Genomic DNA, 16088 nt, shown 5'->3' with positions numbered 1-16088 from the left:
ATGATGATCTTGTTGCTACTAGTGAAAGATCACACTCAAGAGGCATTGGAGCAGGCACAGACCATGTACAAATGGGTTAGCTGGCTGGGCATGGTGGTTCACGAATGTAATCCCAGCACTTTGGGAGGCCAAGGTGGCAGATCATGGGGTCAGGAGTTCGAGACCAGCCTGGCCAACATGGTGAAACCCCATCCCTACTAAAAATACAAAAATTAGCCAGATGTGGTGTTGGGTGCCTGTAGTCTCCACTACTCGGAGGCTGAGGCGGGGTAATTTCTTGAACTCGGGAGGTGGAGGTGAGTGAGCTGAGATCGCACCACTGCACTACAGCCTGGGCAACAGAGAGAGAATCCAACTTAAAAACAAACAAATAAACAAACAAACAAACCAAATGGGACACCTGGATTCTTGAATCTAAAATGCCAGAAACACAATTACTAGAGAAACATAAAGTGCCAGGGCCCCATCGCAGTCCCAGACATGAATTAAAAGAGACCTGGGCCTCCAAATATCCAGCAGACACTAAGCACCTGATCCCCCCAAGAGTGAAAGGACAGTATTCTGGAAACAGACCAAACCCCTTACAGGAGGTCACCGAGTGAGTGAGAATTGAAATCCACAAAAGGAGAGAGCCTCTGTTCCTTGACTGAGGCGCAGAGTACAGCCAGCTCCTCCCAGATTGTCACAAGCAGGCCACCCCCGCCTTCATGAAGGGAATTCATAATCGTACTAGGTAGGATAATTAGGCAGTCACAGAAAGGAAGCCTGGGAGAGAAAAATCTGATTATCAGCTGCACGGACTGCCAGGAAGGAAATCTTTCTCCCCTATCTTGGTCGTTAACTAGCTGTATGTGTTGTTCAACTCAACACTCAGCAGGAGTCCATCCAGGCAAGAGCATCACTGTATGTTCTTTTCTAACTCAAAAGCCATTATGCAAACTAGAGCAGAGGTCTCTAGGGTCACGCATGGCATTAGACGACGGATGGATTTGGGTTCCACTACTCAGGTTTTGTTGGCTGAGCATTTTTCTCCCGGACCAGGGGAGGGAAGGTCTAACACTCTTCCTCCCTCGTTGCTGAAGTTATTTCTACCTCTGCAATCGACGCACCCCTGGGCTACACGCCTCCCACCCCCAGTACACACACACCAGCTGGGAGGAAACAGGCAGGAACAAGAAGGAAATCTCTGCTCAGCCCACAGGGACTCTGTCCAGTGCCTCCCTTACTTGTCACAAATCCAGCGGGGATGAGGGAATATTTGCTTTTAAGCCACTACCACTCTGAACATCTAAAACTATTCCTTTTTCTTATTTGCCAGCCTCCTGGGCAACCCTCGGATAAGCCAAACTCTCTCTGGACATCTTTTCAATTCAATCTAGTGCTCATCATTCAAGCCTGTCCAAAAATCTCCTCCTCCAAGAAGTCCTTCTTGACTCTTTCACTATGGATCTCATCTTTCCTTCAAAAACCTTATTTTATTTTTTAAGATTTTCTAAAAACCATTGTACAAGTGTCAAGAGCTCTGCATATAGCAATGAACAAGACACATCCCTCCCCATGAGGTGCTTTCTGAAAACTGGGTCCCACGTAACTCAGCCTCTGGTTCTATCCCATCTTATCGTGTCTCCATCTGGCATAGGTGGTGTGGGTGAGCAGGAGAGTCAGAAAGATCCAAGGTTCAAATATTAGCTCTGCTCCCTCCTTCCCGTGTGACTTTAAGCAAGCTGCTGAGCCTCTCTGATTCTCTCTTCCTTGTTTGGAAAAATGAGGGTAATAGCAACTACCACTTAGGGTTGTTGTAACCAATGGGTTAATACAAGTCAAGGGCAGGTACATGATAAGTGCTCAGAAAGTATTCTGTTATCCTTACAACAGGCATTTGATATACTGTGAATGTTTTTATCAGTAAATTTCAATTTAATATTAAACGATTCTCCCTGACTGTCTTGTCAATTCCTTATCAACAGTAAAGGTCCCTCTGTCCCCTATGATGCCTGCCAGCAGAAAACAGAGTCATTTGGAGTTTGATATTTGTTGATGGTGAATGAGCTTACTATAGTTTAAAGATTAATCACTGCAAGGGATTTCCTCACAACAGCAGCCTGTCTTTGTCACCATGCGCTGGTTTAGTGAGTGGCTTGTTATTTATAGACATCATGTCACAGAGCCCTTGAAGTGGTCCTAGGAGTTTGTTCCTGGACTCGAAGTCCTAGGCCCCAGGAACGCTCCCTCCCTTCCACTCCCACCACCTTTCCTGCCTGGGCCTCTCAGCCTTCTGGAATTTTTATGTCTCCCTTCCCCACCTCTTTATCTGGATAAGACCACAGGCTCAGGAGTCAGGCAGACCTGGTTGGAAGCCAGTTCTAAGCATCTTTCAAAGGCAGCTATCCAAATACTTTCTCTAAAAAGGTAACTAGGGGTGACACGACTTAACATATCAGTGAAGCCTGGTACATAGTAAATGCAATCAAGATTAACTGCCATTATCTCCATCATTGCCCTAATTGGAGGTATAGTAGTATTTACAGAATTAAGGCCAAGGACGGTGTCTCGTTTGTCTAGAAGACAAGACATTATAGACTTTTCTCTATAACCCAAGTCTGCATGTTGGCACGGTCCCCAGGGGGATGTTGTTGGTCAGACCCAGGTGGGCCTGAGGTTGAGATGAGTAGACTTGGTCCCTGGGCATTCCCACAGTCTGGGGAAATCAAGCCAGAGACAGGAGCAGGCACGCAGGTAGTGGCAGAGGTGGGCAACCATGGGCCCCAGAGAGCCAATAACAGACTCTAATGACCTCCAGTCCTGAGATGGAGCACCCGATTCCTAGGAGTATCCCTTTGTCCCATTCAACCAAACAATCTCTCCAAGCACTTCAAAATACCCTTCAGGTATGAGAAGGTGGGAATTAAATAAATCCCTTAAATAGAAAATTATTCAGTGGTTAAAAGAGATAAGGATAATCCTTGTGTACTGGCACACAAAGATCTCAAAGGCTTTATTTAAAAGTAAAAAGTAGGCCCAGCATGGCGGCTCACTCCTGTAATCCCAGCACTTTGGGAGGCCAAGGCAGGTGGATCACCTGAGGTCAGGAGTTGGAGACCAGCCTGACCAACATGGCGAAACCCCCATCTCTACTAAAAATACAAAAATTAGCTGGGTGTGGTGGCAGGCACCAGTAGTCCCAGCTACTCGGAGGCTGGGGCAGGATAATTGCTTGAACCTAGGTGACGGAGGTTGCAGTGAGCTGTGATTGCGCCACTGCACTCCAGCCTGGGTGACAGAGCAAGACTCTATCTAAAAAAAAAAAGAAAAGAAAAAGAAAAATAAAATACTTTATTTACTTTATAACCTCAGGGGCAGATGGTTGAGGTAAGCACATTCAATAAAGTATTAAATACATGTGTTAGTATATGTATTAAAAATATTTTTTAAATTGGCTTCAGTGATTGAGCTACTCCAACTTCTTCAAACTCCTTTCTCCTCTACAGGAACCATTTTCCATCTCTTTAGTCATCTTGGCCACTCCTCCCTGGGCCCCTATCCATGTCTTTGCATGTTTTTGTTTTAAACAAGTGACCAAAGCTGGATTGGGAATTCCATGGAAGGCCTGCCTGGTGCAGGGTGCAGCTTTATCCATCACAATCCTTGGAACACATCCCCAGAATCTTGCTGACTCTGTTCAGGGATAGTTACTAATGACCATCATCCCCAACTTCAATTTGAGGGGATTTTGTCTGATCCATCCTCTTTTATCCTGCCTCTGGATTTCCTTGCATGAGCTTTGTGGTGGCTTTTTTCTGGGTGCTTGGGGATATTATTTAAATTAAGTGACATTTATTGAGTCCCTGCCATGTGCAAGGACTGTGCCAGACCGTTCAGCTATATTAACTCATTTGGTCCTTCCAGCAATGACTCTGTAGGAGGTAACATTATCTTTGTTTCATAGGTGAAGAAACTGAGGCTCAGTGAGCTGTGACATGTTATTGGTCACACAGCCGGGGAGGGACAGAGCTGGAGTTTGAACCCATGTTCTTCCCACTCCATGTGGAAACCGCTGTTTTTGTTCAAAAAACGGTAAAAAATTCATCTCATTCTGTTTTTAGAATATCATTTTCCTCAGTTGTTCAAAGCTCTTTGAATTCTATTTCTGTCTTCCAGGATATTAACCCTGCCTCTTCAATATCATCTACATGTTTAATAAAGTAGATTCTCCAATCCTTCATCCAGGTTGTCAGCAAGGACATTAAGCGGAAGAGCTCCCAGGAGTTTTTGGAGAGTCAATTCCTATTTGGTTGAGATTCTCAAACCACTTATTCACTAACCTGTCAATCACTTTGTAATATTTACTGACCACTTCCTACACCTCTGCTAGGAGATGTCGGGAGTAGCCCTCAGCTACAAGAATCTCACAGTCTAATTGCACAATGCAGTGTGGTTAGGACCACATTTGCCCACAGGGCCAATAAAAATGACAGGGAAAAATGTTCACTGTAACACTGTCTATAATAGTATGTTCTCTAAATATCAAATTACTAAACTATGGTATGCCTATTTCATGGAAAGTTAGACAGCCATTATGACATTTTTGTAAGCATTTGAAACATGGAGAAAAAATAATGTTAAGGCTACAGTATTATCTATAGGATATGTTCACAGTCCCCTCCTGTAATATTGAGCCATGGTCAAAAGTAAAATCCCAGGGTTAAAATATTACAGTAGATTATGAAAATAAAATACAAACAGTAATTAAATACCTTTACAAACTTTAAGTATATAAAATCCAACACGATGTAAAAGCTGTGTGATAGATAAAACTTTGGTGAGATGGTGTTTTAGTGGGCTGGGCTGAGACTTAATAGATCAATTCCATGAAATGTGGACCCACAATATCCTTTCTGCCAATTTCACTAAAGCAAGCAGAAGCATTCGTCAATGTTCCAAAGAACTTCTGTTTGCATTCAAAATTAGTGTCAGCTGTCTCTAAAATTATCTTGACCAATCAAGCCACATTTTGAGTACCGAATTTCTCTATAAGGCACAGTCCTTGGCATTAATATTGTAATAACAAGAACATCAGCAATTAGAATGATAACGAGGTCTTCTTTGATCGCACTTTTAAAAGTGCAATTCCCCAAATGCTTACCCCTTGTCCCTGCCTTGTTTCCCCAAAGCACTTATCACCTCTGTCACATCACCATTTGTCATTGTCTCTTGAGATGCCATTTGCTGTGAGACACACCATTATTTTATGTACCACTAACAGTGAAAAAAAAAATTGCCATTTAAATGATACGAAGCCTTAACAATAGTCCTGAATCCAAATGAATCAGTTCCATCAGTCTCTCAATATTTTAAAAGTTTTTTCATCTTTCCAAGGGATTTGACCATTTCCCTTGTCTTCACTCGAGCTGATGGGCTAATGGAAGGCGAGCCTTCTGCACATTTGATTATCTCAATAATCAAATGCAACACAGATGTGTCTTCCTTGAGTACCTTCCTTGCTTATGTCATACTAAGTACGTGGATGCTGGTTTACAAGAAAACAATGGAATTATGATTGTCACTCCAATGATGAACATCGGCTTCACTAACATCAGACAAATGCCCTGCTGTCTGTTTCCCTGCCTTTCTGAGTACATAGTACCAACACTCAGTCAGATGGGTATAGTGTTAAGAGATCTTAAATGGTATTAAAATCCCCACACATATAATAGTTCCCACAATGCGCTCAGCTCAACAAAAGCGACAGCCATCTGAATGACCTTAATGATGCTTCCGCAGGAACATACAATGACAAGCACATCTTGACTATTGTCCCCACCAAGAGCAGACATGAGAGAGCAGCAGTTCCATTGACTGCAAAATTGTCCAGGTTTCAAATACATTGAAATGGGGGATGGGGCTGCATTTCAGAATTTATGAAATCTGGCATTTATGTTTCTTGTTTTCATCCCCTGCCCCAACTTAGAACGGATGCTCTTTGAGGCGAGGGATTTTCATGTCTTCTGTTCTCTGCTATATTTTCAAACTCTAGAACAGCAACAGGGACAGAGCAGTCAACATCTGCTGAATGAAAGGCTCAGTATTGCTCTCGATCTGGCCCAATATCAGAACTGTGTCTATTCAGACTGTATTCCACGGAGAGTCCTACATTCAAGCTTTGCTCCTTGCTGTGCAAATCTTATTTATAATGATTTGGCACACAGATACCTCATGCATCAGATGTCACATGTAAGATTATGCCAACATGAAACTTTTACATACAAATAAAACTGAAATTTATTTTACAAGGTATACATTTTGACCTCAAACACAATCATTGACCAACATTTGTTGAATGCAGTCGTTATATTCAGGGTGCAATACTGCACTCTCAGCCCAGAATCATGTGAGTACTTTCCAAAAATTTGAGTCCTTTCGTATTTTAATACAAAATGATTAAACTCACCACAAGTACTTCTAATGTGTGTTAAGATGTCTGAGACTGATATTTTTTGTATTTTTGCATTCTCAGGATGCAGAAGGGCACAAGCGAGTGAGAGAGTCAAAGCATGTTTGTAAAAATACAAGGACTGGCACGACTCCCGTTCTGTGCTGATCCAGGCCAGCACTGGCCACGCCCATTGTCCTTGCTGTTCTCCCTCGCCTCGTACCCTCAAAAGAGAACCCTGAAATCCCCCCTCCAAACAGCCACTGCCCCGTGCCAATCACAGGAGGAGGAAGCGGAGGGTGAAGGCCAATGCTGAGCAGACCTGGCTATAATTTTTAGAACCATCTTCTGCTTTTCAAAATATCAAGTCTGTTCTACTGGAATAGAGTCACAGCCTTTTCCATTCCCCACTCGACATTTCCCCTAAACCCAATTTGCATTTTATAATTGCAAAAATGAGGCGTGCTTGGGAGTCTATAATTATTTCAAAATTAAAAACTAAAAAGTGACACATGCTCATTGAATTAAAATTATAAAAATTAAACAAGAGGACAAATATGAAGTGAAAGTTTCCCACCTCTCAGAGGCAAACCCTGTTCCGTGTGTTATGTGCCCTTCCAGACTGCTTTCTACATGTATCCAGTTTGTATAAGTTCTGTTGTGAAAGTGGAACCATTCTATACACACTATTCTGGAATAAACTCTCAGCATTTATTGAGGGCATCACATCCATATTCATATCCATGTCTATAGTACGGATATATCTACACTATATTCGTATCTATACTATAGCTATCTATATCTACAGCCATAGCTGCAACTACCTCATTTTTTTGCTTTATAAATCCTTCATTGAGAAGCTTTGTAAAATTTGTATATGGTTCTATTGTATGCCTGTACCCCAAGTTTATTCAAGCAAATCTTCTTTATGGGTCATTTCCATAGGAGGTAATAAATCACATATACACACACATATAAAATTTGCCTTTTGTATTTCTGTAGCATACATTTCTAGAAGTAGAATTTCTGGATTAAGTGATGTGCATTTTTCAATAGATGATACTGATCAATCACCCTCCAGAAAAAACTGTACCGTGAGATCTCCATTTTTATTTTATTATTATTATTATTGAGATGGAGTCTTGCTCTGTTGCCCAGGCTGGAGTACAGTGGTGCAGTCTTGGTTCGTTTCAACCTCCATCTCCCGGGCTCAAGCAATTCTCCTGACTCAGTCTCCCAAGTAACTGGGATTACTGGCCTGTGCCACCACATCCAGCTAATTTTTGTATTTTTAGTAGAGACGGGATTTCACCATGTTGGTCAGGCTGGTCTCGAACTCCTGATCTCAAGTGATCTCCCTGCCTCAGCCTGCTAAAGTGCTGGGATTCCAGGTGTGAGCCACCCCAGCCAGCCTAGATTCCCATTCTTCTCACATGCATTGAAATACTTATTGAGTGCCTACTATGTGCCACCTTCTCTTCCAGGTGCTGGGGAAACTGCTGCAAACAAAAAGGAGGTCCCTGCCCTGGTGGAGCTTGTAGTCTAGAGAAGGGAGCTGGATGGTGACCAAATACAGAAGCTACGGGTCACATGATAATAGAAACTATGGAAAAAAAGAGAGTATGGGATGGGGCGTCGCTCGGCAAGTGGAGGCCAATCAGATGAAACAGTTGGGATACCTCCTTGAGAAGTGAAGGTACTGGGGCTGGGGAGATGTAGGTTTCTGGGGGAAGAACATTCCAGACAAATGGAAAGCATGCCCACCAAAAAAACCAAGCTCTCTACCAAAACTTTCACCAATATGGCCATAGTCATGACTTCTCTATCTTCAGAAATTGGAGGTAAAATAGATACATACTATTTGAAGTAAACATCCCACATTTTGTGACCATTTATAATCCCTTTTTGGGAATTGCCTGTTCTGTGATCTTTGCCACTTTTCTCTAGTGGTGTCTGACTTTCCCTCACAGATTTCTAACAGAGCTTTCTACTTGAAGGATGTTAAGACTGTGTCAGTTAGGGTGTAAATGTTTCCCAGAGCTGCAATTTTTCTTCTGACTTGATCGTTGGGTTTTTTTCCATAGAGAAATTGAAAGGTTTTATATAAACAAACTTGCCAATCTTGGATTATTTGTGATTTTGTGGTGTTTTTAAACGGCCTTTCTCAGCCCAGAATTATATGAATACTTTCCAAAAATTTGAGTCCTTTTGTGTTTTAATACAAAAGGATTAAACGCACCACAAGTAGTTCTGATGTACGTTAATATGTTTAAGACTGGAATTTTTTGACCGGGCGCGGTGGCTCACGCCTATAATCCCAGCACTTTGGGAGGCCGAGGCAGGTGGATCACGAGGTCAAGAGATCGAGACCATCCTGGTCAACATGGTGAAACCCCGTCTCTACTAAAAATACAAAAATTAGCTGGGCGTGGTGGCACGCGCCTGTAGTCCCTGCTACTCAGGAGGCTGAGGCAGGAGAATTGCTTGAACCCAGGAGGTGGAGGTTGCGGTGAGCCGAGATCGCGCCATTGCCCTCCAGCCTGGGTAACAAGAGTGAAACTCCGTCTCAAAAAAAAAAAAAAAAAAGACTGGAATTTTTTCTCGGGGGTGGTAGAAGTATATGGCACAATGGGGCAAATTTCATTCTTTAATGGATATGCCAATTATTCTAACCTTCCTTATCAAACAACAACTGATCGGTTCAAACTCTGAGGCTGGGTTATCTCAGCTAGAAAATAGCTCCATCCCTCACCAGCTCTGGGACCTCAGAGACGTCCCTTCACCTCTGTTTCCCAGAACTCTCATCTGCTTCTTAGGTTTGTACCTACCTACGATGGACCTACGATGATGTGAGGCTTCAGTGAGACTCAAAGTGAGTACAAGGTAAGTCTCGCAACTGCACCTGTGCCAGACACACATCCTGTTCAAGTCAGAACTTGCTTCAGACTCAGAAAGCAACGCCGTTCTAAGAAACATGAACAACCAAAGCTGTGATAACCTCCTGTATTAGCTAATCATTTATGCTGAAAATGCCATAGAAGGGAAGGGGAAGAGAGGGCACCCCAGGGCTCCTTTTCCTCTCAGTCTGTCCTTCATCATCAGCAAGCCAAAGGCAGGGAGTTGGTAACACGTGCACATAGCAAGAAGTGAAATAAAGGCAGTTGTTAGTTTTGTGCAGGTTTTAACTTTTCTACTGAGAATGAGATATATATCCATATACAGAATACAAAATCGGAATTGTGTGATTTCAGTGATTCCAATATGAGTTAACTGCTTCTATATTTGCATTCTTAATGGGCATATAACATAGTGATGAACAGTGAAATTCATGCTAATTTAAACATTTTTATTTTTCTTTACTTAGAATGACACTAAATAACAAAAAACACCATGAGAGAGAGAGACTATGAAAGAAAAAAAGCAATGTTTTCCTACCTTTAATGATACCTCTTTTTGCTTTTTGATCAAGAGTTTTACATTTTCATTTTGCACTGGTCTCTGCTAATTATGTAGCCAGTTCCATCCTGGCACATAGCAAGCACTCCATAAATGTCTGAGTAAAGCAATGGATGCCCCTACAGCAAATACTGATAAAGCCCTGGTGGGTGGGGGAAGTCGCTGGCACAAGTAAGGTGACCTGTGCTTCTCTCCCAGCTCTCAGAGACTGGCACAACCATTAACCCAGCTCCATTCTCTTATCAGCAGAAGTCCACATGGGGCAGGAACTTCTCTAACAAAAGCCTTTTTTTTTTTTTTTTTTTTTTGAGGCAGAGTCTGCTCTGTTGCCCAGGCTGGAGCACAGTGGCGCAATCTCGGCTCACTGCAACCTCTGCCTCCCAGGTTCAAGCAATTCTTCTGCCTCACCCTCCCAAGTAGCTGGAACTACAGGCATGTGCCACCACACCCAGCTAATTTTTGTATTTTTAGTAGAGACAGGGTTTCACCATATTGGCCACGCTGTTCTGGAACTCCTGGCCTCGTGATCCACCCGCCTTGACCTCCCAAAGTGCTGGGATTACAGGTGTGAGCTACCATGCCTGGCCCAAGAGCCTTTTTTTTTTTTTTTTGAGATGGATTCTTGCTCTGTTATCAGGCTAAAGTGGAGTGGTTCGATCTCGGCTTACTGCAATCTCCAACCTCCTGGGTTCAAGCGATTCTCCTGCCTTAGCCTCCCGAGTAGCTGGGACTATAGGCGCATGCCACCACATCCAGCTAATTTTCTGTATTTTAGTAGAGATGAGGTTTCACCTTGTTGGTCAGGATGGTCTCAATCTCCTAACCTTGTGATCTGCCTGCCTCAGCCTCCCCAAGTGCTGGAATTACAGATGTGCGCCACCGCACCCAGCCCAAGAGCCTTTTCTACCCATTGCCATTCTCCTTGCAAAACCCCACAGGCCAACAGGAGCTACTTACAGAGCTTGGGGCTTAGATATGAAGAACATCTTCCTGGTGAGATGCTACCCAAGGTTTGTCCCCATCTCTGAACTCCCTGTGCCCCATGGCTGTTCACTGCAGCCTTCGATTCCCAGACCCGCCACTCTGCAGACTGCTTCCTCTCTGCTCCTCTGAGTCAAGGACTGCTCTTGTGCATTTTCTAAAAGGACTAAAAGCCACATGATGGCCCAGATGCGGTGACTCACACCGGTAATCCCAGCACTTTGGGAGGTCAAGGTGGATGGTTGGTTAAAAGACCAGCTTGGGCAACACGATGAAAGCCCAACTGCATTATATATATACAAAAAAATAAGTTTACCAGGCATGGTGGTACACACCTGTAGTCCTAGCTACTTAGAAAGCCAAGCAGGATCACCTGAGCCCAGGGAGGCAGAGGCTGCAGTGAGTGGTGATCACGCCACTGCACTCCAGCCAGAGCGACAGAGCAAGAGCCTGTCTCAAAAAACAAAAAAAGTGAAAGCCACACAATGATCTGCCCAATTCATTGAGAAACCTGGAAGATGCCATGGACTTCATATACTTGTGGCTTATCTTTGCTGAAAAAAACTAAAGAAAAGAAAATAGACTCCTTCCGACACCACGTAGTGATTTGTTTCCCCTTCTAAACACAGAGGAGCAGTCTTTCCTCCCACCTCCCTCTATTCTTCCACCCAGCATCATGAAACAATGTGCTTTTGTGTTCTCTGTCCTTTGCAGGTTGTAGCTTTGGCCGTTCTAATCTACCCTCCCAGAGGAGTGCTATTTAGTTAGGAGTGTTTCGAACAAAAGCCAGGTTTCTATCCACTTCCCCTGGCCTTCTGGTTTGCCCTTGAACTCAGCATAAAGTTCTGGGGTTAGCCAGTGTGGCATCATGGTCCCCTCCTACTGATCTTGCACTGCCATAGTGACGATCACATGTGCACAGGCATGCACAGAGAGATCCAGTCAGTCGCAGCAACCCTGGGCTGAGCCTGCCAAGTGCCTGGCTGCCTGCAAGCGCCATCTCATTGTTTTCTCAGAACAAGCCCCTATGAGGGGAAAGGTTATAATCCCCATTTCACAGAAGAATGAACCAAAGCGCAGAGTCGCTAGGAAACTGCTCATGAGTGATGGGTGGGAAACAAACCCAGGGCCCTGACTCTCAGGTCCATGCCCCTCCACTCCCCACGCTGTTCCATCCACACCTGGGCACGTGCACGCCTGAGTGTCCCCAGTGGCCAAGCATGGGGTCTCCCTTAACAGCAGCTCCTCCTGGCCATGAAATCACTCTGCATTCTTCCCAGTATCCTTTTGTTCTCCTGTACCTAGTGACATTCACTAGGTGCAGATTTAAGAATTCCTCTTTCTCTTGTTAGATTTTCCCTTCCATCCCATAGATCTGTGTTTGAATCCAACCGTCTCCAGCACTTTCCCAGACCAGGAAGTGCCTCAAAGCACATAGGGAACCCCATCACACCCCAGTACAGATCCCTGGAGTCCCAGATTCACTGAGTGGGGACCTCTAGAGGTGAGCCCAGGAATCTGCATTTCCCGGACTCTGACCTGCAGGTGCATATACACTGGCGTTTGCGAACCACTGAGTCCTTTACCGTTATTGGTGCTGCACCAGAATCACCTGGAGTTCTTATCAAAATGCAGGTTCTGGTTCAGCAGGGCTGGGGCTGGGGCCGGGGCCGGGGCCGGGGCCGGGCCTGGGCCTGGGCCTGGGCCTGGGCCTGAGATTCTGTTGATGCAGCAGATCCTGGGGCCACACACTGAGTAGTGAGGGTTCAGGTCAGTGGTTCTCAGCCCTGACTAAACATTAGCATCACTGGAGGAGCTCTTAGAGCTAAGCTGCCTGGGCCCTGCCCCCAGAAATCATACAATTATTTTAGAATCAAACCAGCGTGCCCCGACTCAATGTGCTGAATCTGACTTGTCCTGCCTTGGGAAAGCCTAATGTTACATTTTTAGGAATCTTGTGAACCAGTTGATAAACAGAACCACTACTAACCATCAAATTATATAAACACAATTAAATAAATTATATTTAGAAGAAAGACAGCACATAATTACAACCCAGCATTTCCTAATCATTTTACTGCGTTTCACTCCTTCTATGTTCTTAGGGTTATTTGTATCTATTTGATTGTTTGCGTACCTGTGTGGTGGAAGGGCTACTTCGTATTTCTTCCCAATTCTGCACCCAGTCAGTGACATAAACCTTGGTGGGGGTGTTTCTGCCTCAGAAAACTGCAAACGCTACAGATCAGGTTTGCTTCCCCAGAAGCTGGCTGCTAGACATTTACCGGCGCACCTGCCGCCCTTAGTTACGCAGACATCATCATCACCTGGGCTGCCTGATAAAGTGCAGACAGCTGACGTCTACCTAAGATTCCCGAATCCGACTCTCTGGGCATGGGAATTGGGGATCTGGGAAGTTTTTAGAATAAGTGACCCAGGTGACTTTTTATCTACAGTGAAGTTACTTTAGAATAATGATCAAATCACCCGTGGCCTCGTGACGCAACGGCAGCACATCTGACTCCAGAATAATGATCAAATCTTCCTAATTAGCAAAACTCAAGTTGGATTAAGCTTACTCACTGGGCACCCATTTCTTTTTGCTCTAAGAAATCATTTCCAAGGCCTTTTGAAAAGCCTTTTTATCTGAAATCCCGTGAGTGGCTATTCTATCAAAATCCTGAGCAGAGCAGTTTTTCTCCCCGAGACATGGACAGGAAGTTGTATCAGGAAGCTCAACAGAGGCCTTGTCACCTAGTTGTCCTTGCATCTGACCTCACACCCAAAAGCATAAGCCTGTCATTTTTCCCTAATAAAGATGATGTGCTGGCCAGAATTTTCCCATGCTCCAATGTCTCATCAGGCTTGTGTTCAAGGTCAGACCCTTTTGAAATGGTTAGAAAGAACTGAGTCAAGAAACTAGGCTATTAGGGCCGGGCGCGGTAGCTCACGCCTGTAATCCCAGCACTTTGGGAGGCCGAGGCGGGTGGATCACGAGGTCAAGAGATCGAGACCATCCTGGTTAACATGGTGAAACCCCGTCTCTACTAAAAATACAAAAAATTAGCTGGGCATGGTGGCATGTGCCTGTAATCCCAGCTACTCAGGAGGCTGAGGCAGGAGAATTGCCTGAACCCAGGAGGCAGAGGTTGCGGTGAGCCAAGATAGCGCCATTGCACTCCAGCCTGGGTAACAAGAGCGAAACTCCGTCTCCAAAAAAAAAAAAAGAAACTAGGCTATTAAATGAAAGTTCTGCCATCCAGGTATGGGGTGGTGGATGTCTGTAATCGCAGATCCTCAGGAGGCTGAGGCAGAAGGACTGCTTGAGCCAGGAGTTCGAGGCTGTCAGTGTGTTGTGATAGTGCCTGTGAATAGCTGCTGCACTCTGTCCTGGGCAACATAGCGAGATCTCATCTTTAAAAGAAAAAGAAGTTCTGCCAAGTCATATACTGTAAATCTTCAGTGAAATTTGCCAGGGTTTGCCATCCCTGGAATCATGAAACTTGGGGAAATTGGTGGGAATGATCCTATAACTCTTGTGTTCTAACCAACAGTTCTTCAGCCCAATATTTTCCTCACTTTAGGTAAGAATTTACATTTATTTCCTCACCTGTTGCTCCTGCTAACTGACAAATGGGTATCACCATGTTGCAAAGGAGGACCTGGTTTGCTATAAGAAATTTGCTAAGTGAGTGACATTCCTCAAGTCTAAACCTCTAACAATGTGTATCAGTTTAAAAAAAAAAAAAAAAAAAAAAAAACTTGGAACACAAACACTTTATTTAAAGGTGCAGCTCAATTTACGTGTGGTGGCACAAAATACAGGAACAGATCATGACACACCATTCCCATCGGCCAAGTGGCTGAACCCACCATCCAAGACCCAGTGAGGAGTCAAGCTCAGCGCAACCTCCGGGCCTTCCACTCTGACTCCAACAGGGGGAGCACGTCGCCCTCGCACACAGGACATTTAACGTTGTGGATGATGGAGCGGCTTGTGTCATCCATAAATTCCATGTGCACATGTGCACCTGCATGCACTGTCCCTGAGAACTGGTCCTGCCCAGGACCTAGGTGACCCTGACCAGCTTGATAGGCTGCACACAGCTGGTATCCATGATGGCGGCTAGGTGGCAGTCTGGCTAAAGTGTATATCAATTTTCTATTGGCACATAACAAATTACCACAAACTCAGCAACTTAGAACCACACACATTTATTATCTAGTTTCCACGGGTCTGGGGGTCCAGGAAAAAGGGTTAATTGCATCCTCTGCTCAGGGGCTTCCCAGGCTGAAATCAAGGTATTAGCTGAAATTGCAATTCCCATCTGAGTTTCTACCAAAGCCAATTACCACTTAGGTTATTATTTACTTAAATATTTCATTAATAAACTCACTTTTCATAAAATTCAGTCTTGTCCTAAGCAATAATATCTATTAAATTGCCAAGTTTGATCATCAAGTTTTCCTTTTTTCTTAATATGTTCAAATAAACATATCACTATTAAAAAAGTTTTAAGTGTTCCATCTAAAATTGTCTTGTGCACTGATTGTACCCACACCACACTTTACAATTATTCCCTGTACCACACCTGGACTTCATGACGCCACATCCTACACTAACAGGCCCAAGGTATAACAAATGATTTTTGTTGCCCACCAGCTACACAGAATCTACAAGGTCCAGGACCCAGGTAAGTGGGAAGCCTGCAGATAGGTGCATGTTTTTTCATAAAGAGGCTTCCCTACATTAGATATGCACATTATCAGCACTGGAAATGAATTTCCACAACGTGTCCTCAAATGTATGCAGACATTTTAAGAAGCTTAAGAAGGCCAGGTGTGGTGGCTCATGCCTGTAATGCCAGCACTTTCAGGGGCCGAGGCGGGTGGGTCAGCTGAGGTTGGGAGTTCAAGACCAGCCTGGCCAACCTTAGTAGAGATGGAGAAACCCCATCTCTACTAAAAATATAAAATTAGCTGGGATTACAGGAGTGCATAGTGGTGCATGCCTGTAATCCCAGCTACTTGGTAGGTTGAGGCAGAAGAATCACTTGAACCTGGGAGAAGGAGGTTGCGGTGAGTTGAGATCACACCAGTGTACTCCAGCCTGAGCAACAAGAGTGAAACTCCTTCTCAAAAATAAAAATAAAAATAAAAAAGAAAGAAGGAAGGAAGGAGAAAGAAAGAAAGAAAAACTTATGTATCTTCCAATACGTCA

General features: G+C 44.2%; 1 pseudogene; it reads right to left on the bottom strand.

Annotated features, from left to right (window-relative positions):
- Positions 1–14767: 14767 nt before the first annotated feature.
- LOC110567918 (small ribosomal subunit protein eS28-like) lies at positions 14768–14985 on the bottom strand (annotated as a pseudogene).
- Positions 14986–16088: the final 1103 nt, after the last annotated feature.

Source organism: Aotus nancymaae, unplaced genomic scaffold (genome assembly GCF_030222135.1).
Source record: "Aotus nancymaae isolate 86718 unplaced genomic scaffold, 86718_ANA_hifiasm-v0.15.2.pri h1tg000029l, whole genome shotgun sequence".
NCBI lineage: Eukaryota > Metazoa > Chordata > Mammalia > Primates > Aotidae > Aotus > Aotus nancymaae.
This window is presented reverse-complemented; position numbering and strand designations above follow the sequence as displayed.